At 47.0% G+C, this 13,336-nt stretch overlaps 1 long non-coding RNA gene across 8 annotated transcripts; it reads right to left on the reverse strand.

Annotated features, from left to right (window-relative positions):
- Positions 1-6,838: 6,838 nt before the first annotated feature.
- LOC137219383 (uncharacterized) lies at positions 6,839-12,159 on the reverse strand. Of its 8 annotated transcripts, XR_010941104.1 has the most exons (6): positions 11,913-12,159; positions 11,745-11,819; positions 10,071-10,268; positions 8,803-8,911; positions 8,326-8,707; positions 6,839-6,983 (listed from the first exon to the last, which is right to left on the reverse strand). It is a non-coding gene; the product is annotated as an uncharacterized lncRNA (long non-coding RNA). The 8 variants fall into 8 exon arrangements; XR_010941102.1 differs by lacking the exon at positions 6,839-6,983 and having other exon boundaries at positions 7,000-8,707; positions 11,913-12,151; XR_010941105.1 differs by lacking the exon at positions 6,839-6,983 and having other exon boundaries at positions 7,000-8,707; positions 10,066-10,268; positions 11,913-12,151.
- Positions 12,160-13,336: the final 1,177 nt, after the last annotated feature.

Below are 13,336 nucleotides of genomic sequence, written 5' to 3' on the forward strand. Positions count from 1 at the left end.
CCTGCTGGCCCTACAAGGGCTCTGGAAACTCCTGGGGAGGCAAGATGGGCTGACTTCTGGAAGCTTCTACTTTGCTGTCTAAACTCTCACTCTAGCCCTTTGGGTCAATTCCTTGAATCCCCCTCCCTGGTCTTTCACCTGCTGAGCACTCCTGATCCCACCCCTCCTTCTAGCACCCCCATCCAGATCTACATCCCCCCAAAGGCTCCCCACAGTGAGGCCTCCCAACTTCCAGGCCAGGTCTTATCAGAGCCCTGGGCCCCATCGCCCCTTACAGAGCGGGGAATTGCCCAAGGGCCAGGCTGTTTCTTCCCCATCAGACGGGCATCTGCTATTTGGTCTATCTGCACCACTGTCCTCCTACTGCTAAGGGCAAGATGTTTGGACCCGGAAATTCAAGAGAAAGAAATGTGTTCCGGTCCCAGTTCTTCATTTCCACTCACGTCCAGGAGTGCCTGGCTGCCCAGAAGTTTTTCCCAATAGAGGAAGAAGGAATTCTATTGCCAACGATGCAACGCCAGCCTCCACCCTGTGGGCTCAAGGCAAGTAAGTCATCGTGGCTGAAACCGGCAGGAGGAAAAACAGAGACTGAGGCAACTCTGATGGGAGATTTAAGTACACCCCAGCCCTGGCGTGGGTGAAGTACCCCTCATATCAGATGTACAACCCACAGTTATGCTTTGGACCCCAACACGCAGGCCATCTTTAACCCCAAGAACTCTCCTCCTCTTCCTCCTGCAAGCCCCCAGGACTTGGTCTTCTTGCATCTCCTCTGCAGCAATTCCACCCCCACCTTCATCCTTTGGGTTTGCAGCAGTCACTGTTGATCACCACCCATCTACCAGTCCCCTCCCTGTCCTTCCTTCTTGTTGGCAGACCCCGCCTTCCATGACGAAAGCTGAAAATGCCAAAGACATTTCAAAGCTTCCTTTGCACCTAGAAGTGGCCACTGGGACCTGGTTCTGACCAGTGCTATGAAGGAGAAGTCTTGGAGAGCTTAGGAGAAAGATTTTCTGCCTTGGTAAGAAAAAGATCTAGAAAAAAGTGTCCCCTGCTCTCTCTTCTTACTTTAATTGTTGTTATTGAGGGAGCTATACTTATTGCTGCTGGAGCATCTTCCTGAGGGGAGCAAAAAGAATTGCAGAGAAATTCTCATGGTCGAGCTGCAGAATTAACCAAGCCAAGAACCCCTGACAGCCAGGTTTCTTGTTATGAGATAAGCAGCCTCTATTTATAATCCACTTTAAATCAATTATTCTTTTTTTTGCAACCTAAAGGATCCCAACAGGTACAAAGTTCCTCTTCCTAAGACTAATTATAGAGGGACACTCAATCTCCAGCTCCCTCCTTGCGGCCACCCAGAAATCAGACTTCAGAAATCAGAAGTCCCGGGCTTCCCTGGTGGCGCAGTGGTTGAGAGTCCACCTGCCGATGCAGGGGACACGGGTTCGTGCCCCGGTCCGGGAAGATCCCACATGCCGCGGAGCGGCAGGGCCCGTGAGCCTTGGCCGCTGAGCCTGCGCGTCCGGAGCCTGTGCTCTGCAATGGGAGAGGGCACAACAGTGAGAGGCCCGTGTACCGCAAAAAAACAAAAATAGAAATCAGAAGTCCCAACCAGACACTGTCCAGCCACAGGGCCCACTTGGGCTGAACTCCTGCCTCCTGTTTATATCACTAAGGGAAGAAGAGGTTGAGCAAATACATGGAAACCTGAGCCTGGCACCAGATCATCAGGTCCCAAAGGGAGGTCGAGAGTGATAAGGAAGAGAGAAATGATGCCCTAGTTATCCAGTTTGGCTTTTGCCACTGATGCAGCTTGGTGTGTTATTTCTGCTATCTTCTAAGTAATATAAAGATATTTCTACTCTCATCTAAATGTGACCTTCCTCCTTCTTACTAGATCACTGTTTCTCGCCGTATCAGTTCCAAGCCCTCCTACCCGTGCACTCGAGGCCTTCCACAGTCCACGGCTCTGCTCTGGTAGGACGGGTCTCACAGTTCCACCCCACACCATCCTTCAGGCTGCACCCCCCGCCAAAAATGCCCTCCTTCTCTCACCCACCCATGGGCCTCCACTTGCGAAGGTCAGATCAAGTCCCACTTGCTCCGTGAAGCCTCGCCAACTACAGCAACCCCGCTGACCTCTTCCTTCAAAGGCTTGATATTGTACTTCCTCCAGCACATCATTCAGCCTGTAATTTCACAGGCATCATCATTTAACTGCCATGAACATCACTGCCTATGGCAAGAGCCAAGACCCTACTGCCTAAGTCCTGACCCCAGAGGACAGGGAATATAAAGGCCACCCTGGCTTGTAAATTCTCCAGCCCGGTGGGAGCAGGCTGTACCTCCCTCAGTTCTGACTCCAAGAAGGACAGGTTCACATGTGAACAACATGTTCTCCAGAACCATCCCAACACAGGCCCAACATGCCATTGTCCAAAGAGCACATCCCATATCAACAAAGAGGGGCAGCTTCTGGTGTTTGCTGTTCACAGGTCTTACAATGTCATCCGAAACACCACAAATACCAACTCTGATCATTTCAAATTTTTCCAGCACCTACGTCCAAAATATTTTAGGCCTTTATATATTCATCTCAACCAGAATCTGTAAATTAAAATATCTGGGACTTCCCTGGCCGTCCAGTGGTTAAGACTCTACTCTTCCACTGCAGGGGGCGTGGGTTCGATCCCTGGTCGGGGAATTAAGGTCCCACATGCCATGCAGCATGGCCAAAAAATAAAATTTTTAAAAAAAAAAAAGGAAAGTTGTGCATTTTTAAAAAAAGAAATAAATAAAATAAAACATCTAAGTTGCATTTGTTGCCTGAATGTCAACAGGGGTCTCCCTGTCCATTGCTACCACCACCCCTGCCCTGACTCCATACCCGCCATGTATGTCCAAAAGCCCTCCCCAAGATGCCTACAAGTTACAGGAGACTTTGCATTCTCATGCTCTTCTCTGCTCTGGAGCCTGTTTTCTGAAATATCTGTCCTATATCATGAGTTAATGTGAAATTCAACCTTTTCCTCAGTTTCCACCCAAAACAAAACACAACAAATGAAAGACATACAAAGTGCCTGTGAAAGTAAATGACTTTGCAAAATATTTCGAAGGGAGAGTCTCAGAGTAGGGTCTTATTAAGAAAGAAAAGCCAACAGCCTTTCCTGACATTAGAGAAAACTCAGAATATGCTAGAAGAGGGTATTTTTCGTCAGAACTAGGTGTTACTAGAAGTGGGTGGAGGCGGAGAAAAAGTCAACCTCCCTCACCCAGAATCAGATAAAACAGAGGCTGTGAACTTCTGGTGATCAGAGCCCTTCCATGCGCAGCCCAGAAGAACATGCAAACCTCCCCTCCCAAAGCCAAGATGTGAAGTAGGATGGGCCCTTCCTAGCTCCCCTAACCTCTGCGCCTACCAGCTCCCAGCAAACCACTCCCCACCCTCTTGCTGAGAGCCCCCTAAATAGGAAACAGCTTCCCTTTTTCCCTCCGCCCCAGCCCCTCCCTCCCTCTTACTAAAGTAACACTGCTGCCCCCTCCTGGCCAATCTTGGTAATGGCCCTGGACAGTTCTGCAGCCAGCTCCCGTTGTCCTGCCTGCTTCTCTGAATTGAGAGGGCGGATGTCCCCAGCCCTCACATATACCCCACCCCACAGCTACTCCTCCCAGGACGCAAGGATACATCCTGACCTTCTGGGCATCAGACTGGAGGGGCAAGGGAGGGATTGATGGGCCTGTTCTGACCCACACAGAGAGAAGCCCTATCCTTACCATTAGACCAGCAACTCCAGTGGGCAGGGTCTGTCTCCCCCTCAGAACAGGACTTGGGCCTCACTCCCTTAAACTGGGAGGTTCCTGGGGGTCACTCTATGGTTACGGCATAACCCCTCCTTCTCCTGGCTTCCTCAGGCAGCTGAGGACAAGATAAGGAACAGAGTGGCAGCAGGCCAGGCCTCTAGCTACAAGCCAGGGTGAACATGGCAGGTGAACTCCCAGCTGGTGAGGACAGGCTGGGGTCACCCCTGCTCTGAGCTTTGCTGAGACAAAGAAGATCCACTCCCAAGGTGTGTGGATTTTTTTTCTCAGAGATTAATCTCATTATTATAGTGCAGAACACGTAAGCTCCTACCTGACCGCTGGTGTGGCTCTCCCACCCGCCTCCCATGAGAGCAAGCAATGAGCTCACCTTTCCTCAGGGCCCAGGGCCTTTATTGCCCCCATAGCCGGTGCTTCACCCCTATCTGCCTTCCATCACCTCCTCCTGTATCCTTCTGGGCTCCCCAGACAACATCATGGACCAGCCACACAGGCTATGGCAGACACAGATACTGGGGGTCTTAGAGGGTAAGAGCCAACATTCCAAATCCAGCTCGGAGGATCCAGAGACCTCAAAGTGGTGTGGGATGGGTAGGTTCTGAGAGGCCAGTAGGGAAAGGCCTAAGTCTCCAGCCAACGCAGATCAGAGTTGAGACGCATCACTGCCTCCCTTCTCTCCCAAATGCCTCCTCTCCCAGGTCTGTCTTCCTGCATTCAATTCACTTAGCACCTGCTGGGGGCCAGGCTGCCCTGGGCTCTGGAGAAACAATCAAAACAAGCAGGATCCTTGCCCTCCCAGAGTTCGAAGTCTGAGATTCAAGCAGTCATTCTTTATTTTTCCTGTCTTTTCTCTTTTATTAATTATAAAAAATAATCCATCCTCATTACAGAAAACTTGGATTATACAAAAGCACATAAAATAGAAAATAAGAACCATTCATGTTACAAGTGAGTTTTACTTTTTTATTTTCTAATGCTTCCTCCTTTTTTATATATTCATCCAATTAATGCATGCGCCTAGCTTTTTAAAAGTTAAATCGTTCAGAAAAGCTTATAATAATAAAAAAAAAATGAACATTCCCTGCCCCTCCAGCAGCTCCTCCCCTCAAATGCAATCATTTTAACCGTTTCTCTTTCACTTATTCTGTGCTCATTCTGTTTACCACCATCATTTTAATAGTGTGGTTTATGCTTCTATTACTCCAGGCACTGACTTTAGACATTATCTACTGAATGCCTACAATGAACAATAAAGATTAACTTGCCTGGTTTTGTTTTGTTTTGTTTTGTTTTGTTTTGTTTTGTTTTTTCCGCAGCAACGCACAGCATGTGGGATCTTAGTTCCCCATCTAGGGACCTAACCCGTGCCCCTGCAGTGGAAGCACTGAGTCAACCACTGCACTGCCAAGGAAGTCCCTAACTTGCCTTTAAGAAACTGAAGGCTCCCTTTGTTTCCTTTCAGCTAGTACCTCGAACCGCCCCCTCCCTTCTCCTCCCACCTTCTGTCTTTTACATTGTTGTGCAAAACATTCACATTCCATTCTGGATCATAATTAAATCTTCAGTCTTTGTTTATAGGTTTAGTATAAATAACTGAAACCAAACACAGGGCTTACATTGTTATGGCAACATGATTATTTACTCCATAGTCAGAAGTTGCTAAGATGACTCTGCTTTATCTAATGGTCCAGCGTCACACTCCCGGTTTCTTACAGGACAGACATATCACCAAAGTCACAACGTCTTTTCTTTCACCCTGTACATTGCTCAAAATCATGCGACATTTTAGGATGCTTTGTTTCTGGACCATGACTTTCTTATTGTTTTCTATTTTATCTCAAGTCTCTGCTTTGGATTTGTTTTTGGTAGGGTTTTTTTTTTTTTTCCGCTTGTTAAGAAAAGGAACCTATGCTTATTACATTATAACACTACTGTCGTCTAGCTTCTATTACATGAAATTTTTCCACTAAAGTCATTTTTCTGGAAATCCACTTTGTGAATCTCTTCGAGGATGCGGTTTTCTTCTGGCTCCTGTATTTTTTCTGCATCTTCTTCTAGCGCCACTGGTTATTCTGCTTGATATTTTATCCTTTCTCTTTCGTGCTGCCAGCATTCTTCACAATTTGGCGATTTTATATTCTTAGGAATGAAAGAGTGAATTACTTATTCCAAGTAGCTTATAGCTGATGCAGGCTTTCCTCACTATTATGAACATTTATCTATTTCCCCAACTGGTTTGTCTCCTGCATAGGAAGGCACTTAGCAGTACCGTTTATGTGGCACGGCAAGCTGCACTTGAGTGAACTGACAGGCAACCCACCACTTATGCCAGAAGCAGGAAGGCTTTATTCTGGGATGCCAGCAAAGAAGTTCCAGAGAGTTTGTTCATTTTCTTTAGGGGAGAGCTGGGTCCAGGCAGCTATTGCTCTGCAAGCAGATACGGGAAGAGGGGAGAGGGGTGTGGCTGCCCTGGCTGGTCCACAGGCAGACAGACTTGCAGCCAACCCTAACAACGCTAGGCCCCCTTCTCATTCCCATCCTCCACAGCCAACTCATCCTGAAGTCTCTCTGGGACTCCGAAATGTACATCAGTTCGCGCCTTCACTCCATTCTTTTCCGGACGTCATATTCTGTCTGAGTCTTCCTCACTCTGTTTCATCTACTGAGACACCTCCTTCAATTTTTCATCTTCTATAAATGTTTGAATCTCTTACTCACTGTCTGATCCATCTCATATCACCTTTGCTGCTATGAGCTTCTATCCCCTTTTTTTTTTTTTTTTTTTTTTTTTGCGGTACGCGGGCCTCTCACTGCTGTGGCCTTTCCCGTTGCGGAGCACAGGCTCCGGACGCGCAGGCTCAGGGGCCATGGCTCACAGGCCCAGCCGCCCTGCGGCATGTGGGATCTTCCCGGACCGGGGCACGAACCCGTGTCCCCTGCATCGGCAGGCGGACTCTCAACCACTGCGCCACCAGGGAAGCCCCTATCCCCTTTTTAATGGGATCTCTGAAGGGAGACACAAACACAAATCCTCAACCCATTATTTGGAGCCAAATATCCATTATGAGTCATTTGCTATATTTTCTTCCAGATTTTTTTTCTGGCCTTAAGTTTCCAGTGTATGTTCCACAGCATATTAATTTCACAGGAGATTAAGTTTTCTGAAAAGAAAAGAAACTTTGGAAAATTTTTCCCTCTTAGAAATTTATAGTAACACATTAACATAATGTATCAGTCAGTATTCAGAAATGCAAGCAACAGGAGCTGCCTCAAACTGATTTGAATAGGAAAAGATCTTAGTTGAATGACATTAGATATTTGACAGATTCACCAAGAAGACTAGAGAATGAGGGCTTAGAAAATGGGCAAGAATAAACAAAAGATACGCAAACTGGGCTTCCCTGGTGGCGCAGTGCTTGGGAGTCCGCCTGCCGATGCAGCGGACGCGAGTTCGTGCCCTGGTCCGGGAGGTCCCACATGCCGCGGAGCGGCTGGGCCCGTGAGCCATGGCCGCTGAGTCTGCGCGTCCGGAGCCTGTGCTCCGCAAGGGGAGAGGCCACGGCAGTGAGAGGCCCGTGTACGGCAAAAAAAAAAAAAGATACGCAGACAGAAGCACAGCAGTCTGGCAGGGACCCTATGTGGTCACCCTGGGCACTGGCCAGCATGGGCACTGGCAAAGCTGCTGCCCACTGTCAGGAAAGATTCTCCACCACCTCTGCTTCTTGGGGAAACCAGCCCAGATCCAAACTTCCAGGCAGGTGCATCTCTCTGGTTGGTGCAGCTGCCAAGAAAGAGAGGAATAAAGTACATAACTAGAATTTTCAGCTTCTGCAATGGGAGATGGAGTCTGCCTCACAAGATGAGATATTCCCCACATATAGGATGGGAATCCAGGAACTGGGCAGCCAAAATGAAAAAATACCCACTTCCCATATCCAGCAAGGCTCTGAGAAGACTCGCAAAAATAAATCCTGTCTGATAAGGTTTCACTTAGTCTTTCCCCATCTTATTTTACCACAGCCTTTTTCTAGAACAATTATTAACATCTCACAAAAAATAGTGCTCTACAGAAAGTAATATGTGAGATGCTGTTACATATACTAGAGTAATATCATTGTTATGCAAAACTGGAATCACACTGTACATGTAATTTTGTATTGCTTAATGTGCAACAGTATATAAGTTAACAGGGCATAATTAACACGCTTTCCTTGTTTCTGCTTTCTTAATGCTTTCCTTTTTTATACCTCCTTGCTCTTTCCTTTGTTTTCTACTTTTGTTATAAGGATTATGTTTATTTCAACATATCTTCTCCAGTTACTTGCAAAACATGTACTTCACTCTTCATTTTTCCTGTGGGTACTTTAAAGATTTTCAAAAAACTTTTTACAAATATTATTCTAATCTTGAAAGTCAAGAATAAAGTTATATCCTTTCATTTTCCTCATATGAAATAAAGAAATGAATACAATTTTACTCTTTCCAAACCCACTTCCTACTTACGGTCAATGATTTGCAATTTAAATTCCCATTGTTGCCAATAAATTATTGTGTTTACATTGCATTTTTTCTTGAAACAGTTTTGGGTTTTTTTTTTAATTTTCTTTATTTTTTTGGCTGCGTTCGGTCTTAGTTGAGGCATGCGGGATCTTTCATTGTGGCGTGGGCTTCTCTCTAGTTGCAGCGTATAGGTTTTCTCTCCCTAGTTGTGGTGCGCGGGCTCCAGAGTGAGCGGGCTCTGTAGTTTGCAGCACGCAGGCTCTCTCATTGAGGTGCTCGGGCTCAGTAGTAGTGGCATGTAGGATCTTAGCTCCGACCAGTGATCGAACCTGGGTCCCCTGCATTGGAAGGCGGATTCTTTACCACTGGACCACCAGGGAAGTCCCTGAAAGAGTTATTTTTAAAACTTACTTTTAAAGTTTAGTATAATAGTAAATTAATAATATATTTTATTATTATGTTTTGGTAATTTGGACTGACTATAATTTAAGTGGCTTTATTGGTTTATTATCAAGAATTCTAAGTCACCGTGCTCGAGTCCTTAATTTTGTTTCATCTTTCGATGAGGGGTAGTACTTCCAGTAATTTACTGCAAGAAGAAAATATAATCAGTATATTTACTTCCAGAAGAGAATATAATTAGAACATTTTATGGACCTTGGCATATCTGAGAATATTTTTCTGGTGTCTTTACAGATAGCCAACAACTTAGTTATAAAATTCTGAGTCACAAACTTTTTTTTCCCCACAAAACTGAAGATTTTGTTCACTTGTGATCCTTATGAGTAAATTCTAAGAAATACCAGATACTTGAGTTGTTCCTTCCTAGATAACCTTTTTCCCCCTTATAATCCAATACTTCTTCCAGAGCGTGTCTAGGCATCTCTGTCTTTATAAATTTTACATGGATTGCAGTAAGCCCTCCTCCTACACATTCTTGTATCTTTTTCATCTCAGGAAGGTTTTCTTTCTTTGTGTTGTAAATAATTACTTCTGCTCTATTTATCCTGCCCTCTTTCTCAGGAACAACCATAACCACACAGGACGGTGCTGAGATTAAATGTCCAGGTGCGAAAACTGGCCCACCTGGGGTCGCACTCCAGTTGCCATCCAACAAGCTCTGTGATCTTGGGCATGTTTATTAATCTTCCTAAAGCTGTTTCCTCATGTGTGAAAATGGAGTAATAATACTTTGCAAGGAGTAAATATGATGCTTATAAATGGATTAGCACAGTGACTGATACCTGAGAATATCAGGTTGCAAGGTACCTGACATTTTATCTTCTTGTTCAAAATCAAGTAGAAAGAAAGGAAGAACAAGGGAAAAAACTTCTTTATGATTACAATTTCAGATTTGCGTCATCTTAATTTGTGCTTGATACTTAATCCACAGTGCTTGGAATAACTGTGTTTTTAATTTTTCCCTCTGTTAAGAGTGTTAAGATGTTGTAACCCTTTTTTTTTTTAATTTTTTTTATTGGAGTATAGTTGTTTTACAATGTTGTATTTATTTCTACCGTACAGCAAAGTGAAGTAGAATTGTTGTAACCCTTTTATATAACCCAATAATTTTTTTGTAACGTGAATGATTTCACCCTCTAATTTATCTGTGTGCAATGAAGATATTCAAGCATTGATATGAATTATTACATTTAATAATATAAAAAGCTAATCCATGTGGCAAATGCTACAGCTCTAGAGAAAGTTTGGGATTTGTTGTTGCTGTTGATTTGCCATACTGACCTCACCTGTGTTGATGGCCCACGCCTTCCATGAGTGACAACCTGCAATTCTATTGGACACTCTTAGCGGTTACCATTATTGTTAGAATGTCACAGACCACTTTCGGTCTCCTCTTTTTCTCTTTTACACCTTCTTCCTGCCCTGTGGTTCTTATATTGAAAGACTGGGAAGATCAGGAAGGAATTCAGGTCTCTGGCTGCCTCCTATGGGTAGAGAGAAAGATAGGATTGCAAACACACGCATAAAATAAAGTAAACCCTGCAAGAGACTCGTCTGTTGATGATAATCCTGTGTAACCAGGAGCTTCCCTCCTTGCTGATGTGGCGGGAGGGGATGCTCTACCCTTTCTAAGCACCACCATTCTTCTAGGTATCCAGGCCCCCACCGTCCATGTGGGTCATTGGAGGGTGAGATGGGAGGTTCAACCAAGTCTCCAGGCCCAGGGTCACCTTCCTACTGAACCAGGAGGTGCTGGCCCTGATCAGCTCCAAGAGGCACCATCTCAGGTCCAGAGCTTGTTCTGTAGACTCAGTGATCTCTCTCTTCTCCTCCACCCCACTTTGTCATTGCCCTGGCTCCTTGGGGGGAGCAGGGGAGGGGTCTCAGGGAAGGATTACCTACACATCCAAATCTTTATTATCTTGCTACTCTACCCCAGCTTTTTAAAATGCAAGCACCAAAAATGTGACGCCTATGTTTTTTCAGGTTCTCCGCTAACCACATCCTTAAAGCCACAATGACTCTGGTCCAGCAGCCTAAGTAGTGAGAGGGCTCAGGGATATCACTCAGTGAAGCCAGAGGAGGGAAGAACACAAAGGGCCTCCAACCCCATCTCTGAGCCCTTGCAGAGCAGACCCTTGAGGACAGTGGTTCTCAAAGTGCAGTCCACGGAACAGCAGCACCAGCTGGAAATACAAATTCTCAGCCCCAGCCGACCTGCTGTGTTAGAAACTCAGATGGTCCTGCCATCTGTGTATTAACAAGCACCTCAGGCGACTCTGATGCATGCTGGATTTTGGGAACCATGGCTCAGATACCAAATGTCTTCCCACGTTTTCACAGGCGGAAGAAACTCTCCCGAGAGAAGACAGAAGAGAGAGTGCTGCCAGATTTTCTCAGTCCTCGTACTTCCACGGATTTGGTGTCTGCGGGGCTGGCTAATGTAGAGATTTGTCTTTCTCGCGACCTTCGTGAATCATTCCATGAGAACATGGTGGTGTCAGGGGCTGCAGCCTAAACCCCTTTTCAGCCGGAAGCTCTCTTTGCAATCTCACGGCAGCTTTGTGGGATGGGTCATGTTATCCCCACTTTCCAGCTGAAGAAACTAAGTTTCAAAGAAGTTAGCTGCCTTTTTCTAAGTCTGAGTTCAACTCCCTCCCTTCTGCAATGCCGTCCAGCACCAGAATACCCGAGTGTGTGTCTCAGCCCTGCCACCAGCCCTGAGCCATGGGCACAGAACTTCACGTGTCTGAGCCTCGGTCTCCTCACCTATAAGGTAGGGGTACACCTGACCTGCCCGGCCCACCTGCCTCACAGTCATTTAGAGAGCCAGGTGGGAGAAGAGGACATCAGTACAGTAGTAATCTCTTAATTATCCCCCATTGTATGTGTATGTGGGGGAGGGGACGTGGGCAAAGTACAATGTCCCAAGGAGTGTGCGGGGAGGGTCGAGGAGTCACCAAGGATGTAAGCTGCTGTGACAGAGTGTGAATGCGGGGGCTCCTGAAGGGACGTCTTAGGCAGGACTCTTTGGGCTGAAAAGAACAAAACTAAAAGTAGCGTCAGGAAAAAAAAAGAATCATATCACTGGAGAACACGGATAAATGCCAAGACTCAAATGATGTCACCTGGTTTCTAGATGGATGGATCCACCGATGCCCTGTCTCTCTCTTAAGAGATCGCCTTCTCCCCTGCCTTAGGAGACCTTCATCCACGAGGAGACAGACGGCTCCCGGCTTTCATCATCCACATATGGCAATCACAAGGCAGAGAGGGCTTTCTTCCTCTAGCATCCTTCCCCCAGGAAAGGACCCTGATTGGCCCAGCTTAGGTCACACGACCACCCCTTCAACAATCCCTGTGGCCAGACTGACATCACCCACAAGAGCTGGATTTGAGGCTTGGAGAAAAGAGCGTTCTGACACTTCATTTATGTGGTTTGTGTTTATTGCAAAAGACCCAGGAAATTCCATCCCACAGGACATTCCACAGGATGTCAGGCTGCAAGGTGTTCTCTGAACAGTTTTCTAATTCCCCCTCAGGCTCTCAACCTTGTCATACTGAAACTCCAGCCTGACATGGTTTCAAAACCGGCCTTCAGGAAACCACCTCACCTAGATCCAACCTCCAGGCTCCAGGCACAATTTCTTCTTGGCTACGAGCCCCATCTTGCTGTATCACTCATGTATGCAGAGCCACATTGCAGCCAGGTCAGGATGGCTGGTTGACCACCATCCATCAGGTGTCTCCACTCTTCCAGGTCCAGGAGGGACTGAGCACAGCAGGCTGGCCAGGACCCACAACGTCAGCGGACAGGGATGTCAAACCGGCCTGCCTGCAGTCACACACCCACACTGGGGCACGCAGGAGTAAGGCAGAGTAATTGGGAGCACCACCAGAATGAAATGAAAGTGGGGAAGGAAAGTTCCTCAAAAGGGGAAGAGATAGTGGTCAGACCTGTGTGCATGAAAATGAACGCTGCAAGGACACCAAGGGCTGACTGGCCTCCACGGGCCTTCGCAGGGCATCTGACCTTACTGAGCCCTTTCTCACCAGTCATCTAGTCCAGTTTGACTCGCCAGCTCTGTGCAGCTGGTTTCCTTCACTGGCTCCATGAAGAAGAGTTTCCATTTCCAAGACCAGAGAGGGGAGGCTGTGGAATTGTTTGCCAGAGAACTGGGAGAACTTATGAGTCAGCTGTCTGGGCCAAGGCCCAGGTCCTGGGGCAGGTCAGCCAGGGAGGAGGGGCTGACACTGCAGAGAGGAGGGGGAGGGGAGAACCTGGACCTGCAGAGAGGAGGGGGAGGGGAGAAGGCACAGGACCCTCTCTCCCACCCACCAGGGCTACTCTCCAGGGACCAGGCTCAGGACTGAGCTTGTCCTCCCCGCAGAGGGAGTGAGAAGTCTGACAGTGCAGGTTGCCAGCAACTCAGCTGGGGGGCTGGGGGATGGCAGGAGGTGGGGGTGGGGGGTGCCTGGGGAGGGGGATCGTCTCTGGCTTTCTCCTCCGACAGCTGCTCAACCCAGGAGCCAGAAACTGGCTTCCACTCTG

The sequence above is a fragment of the Pseudorca crassidens genome, chromosome 2, assembly GCF_039906515.1.
Source record: "Pseudorca crassidens isolate mPseCra1 chromosome 2, mPseCra1.hap1, whole genome shotgun sequence".
Lineage (NCBI taxonomy): Eukaryota > Metazoa > Chordata > Mammalia > Artiodactyla > Delphinidae > Pseudorca > Pseudorca crassidens.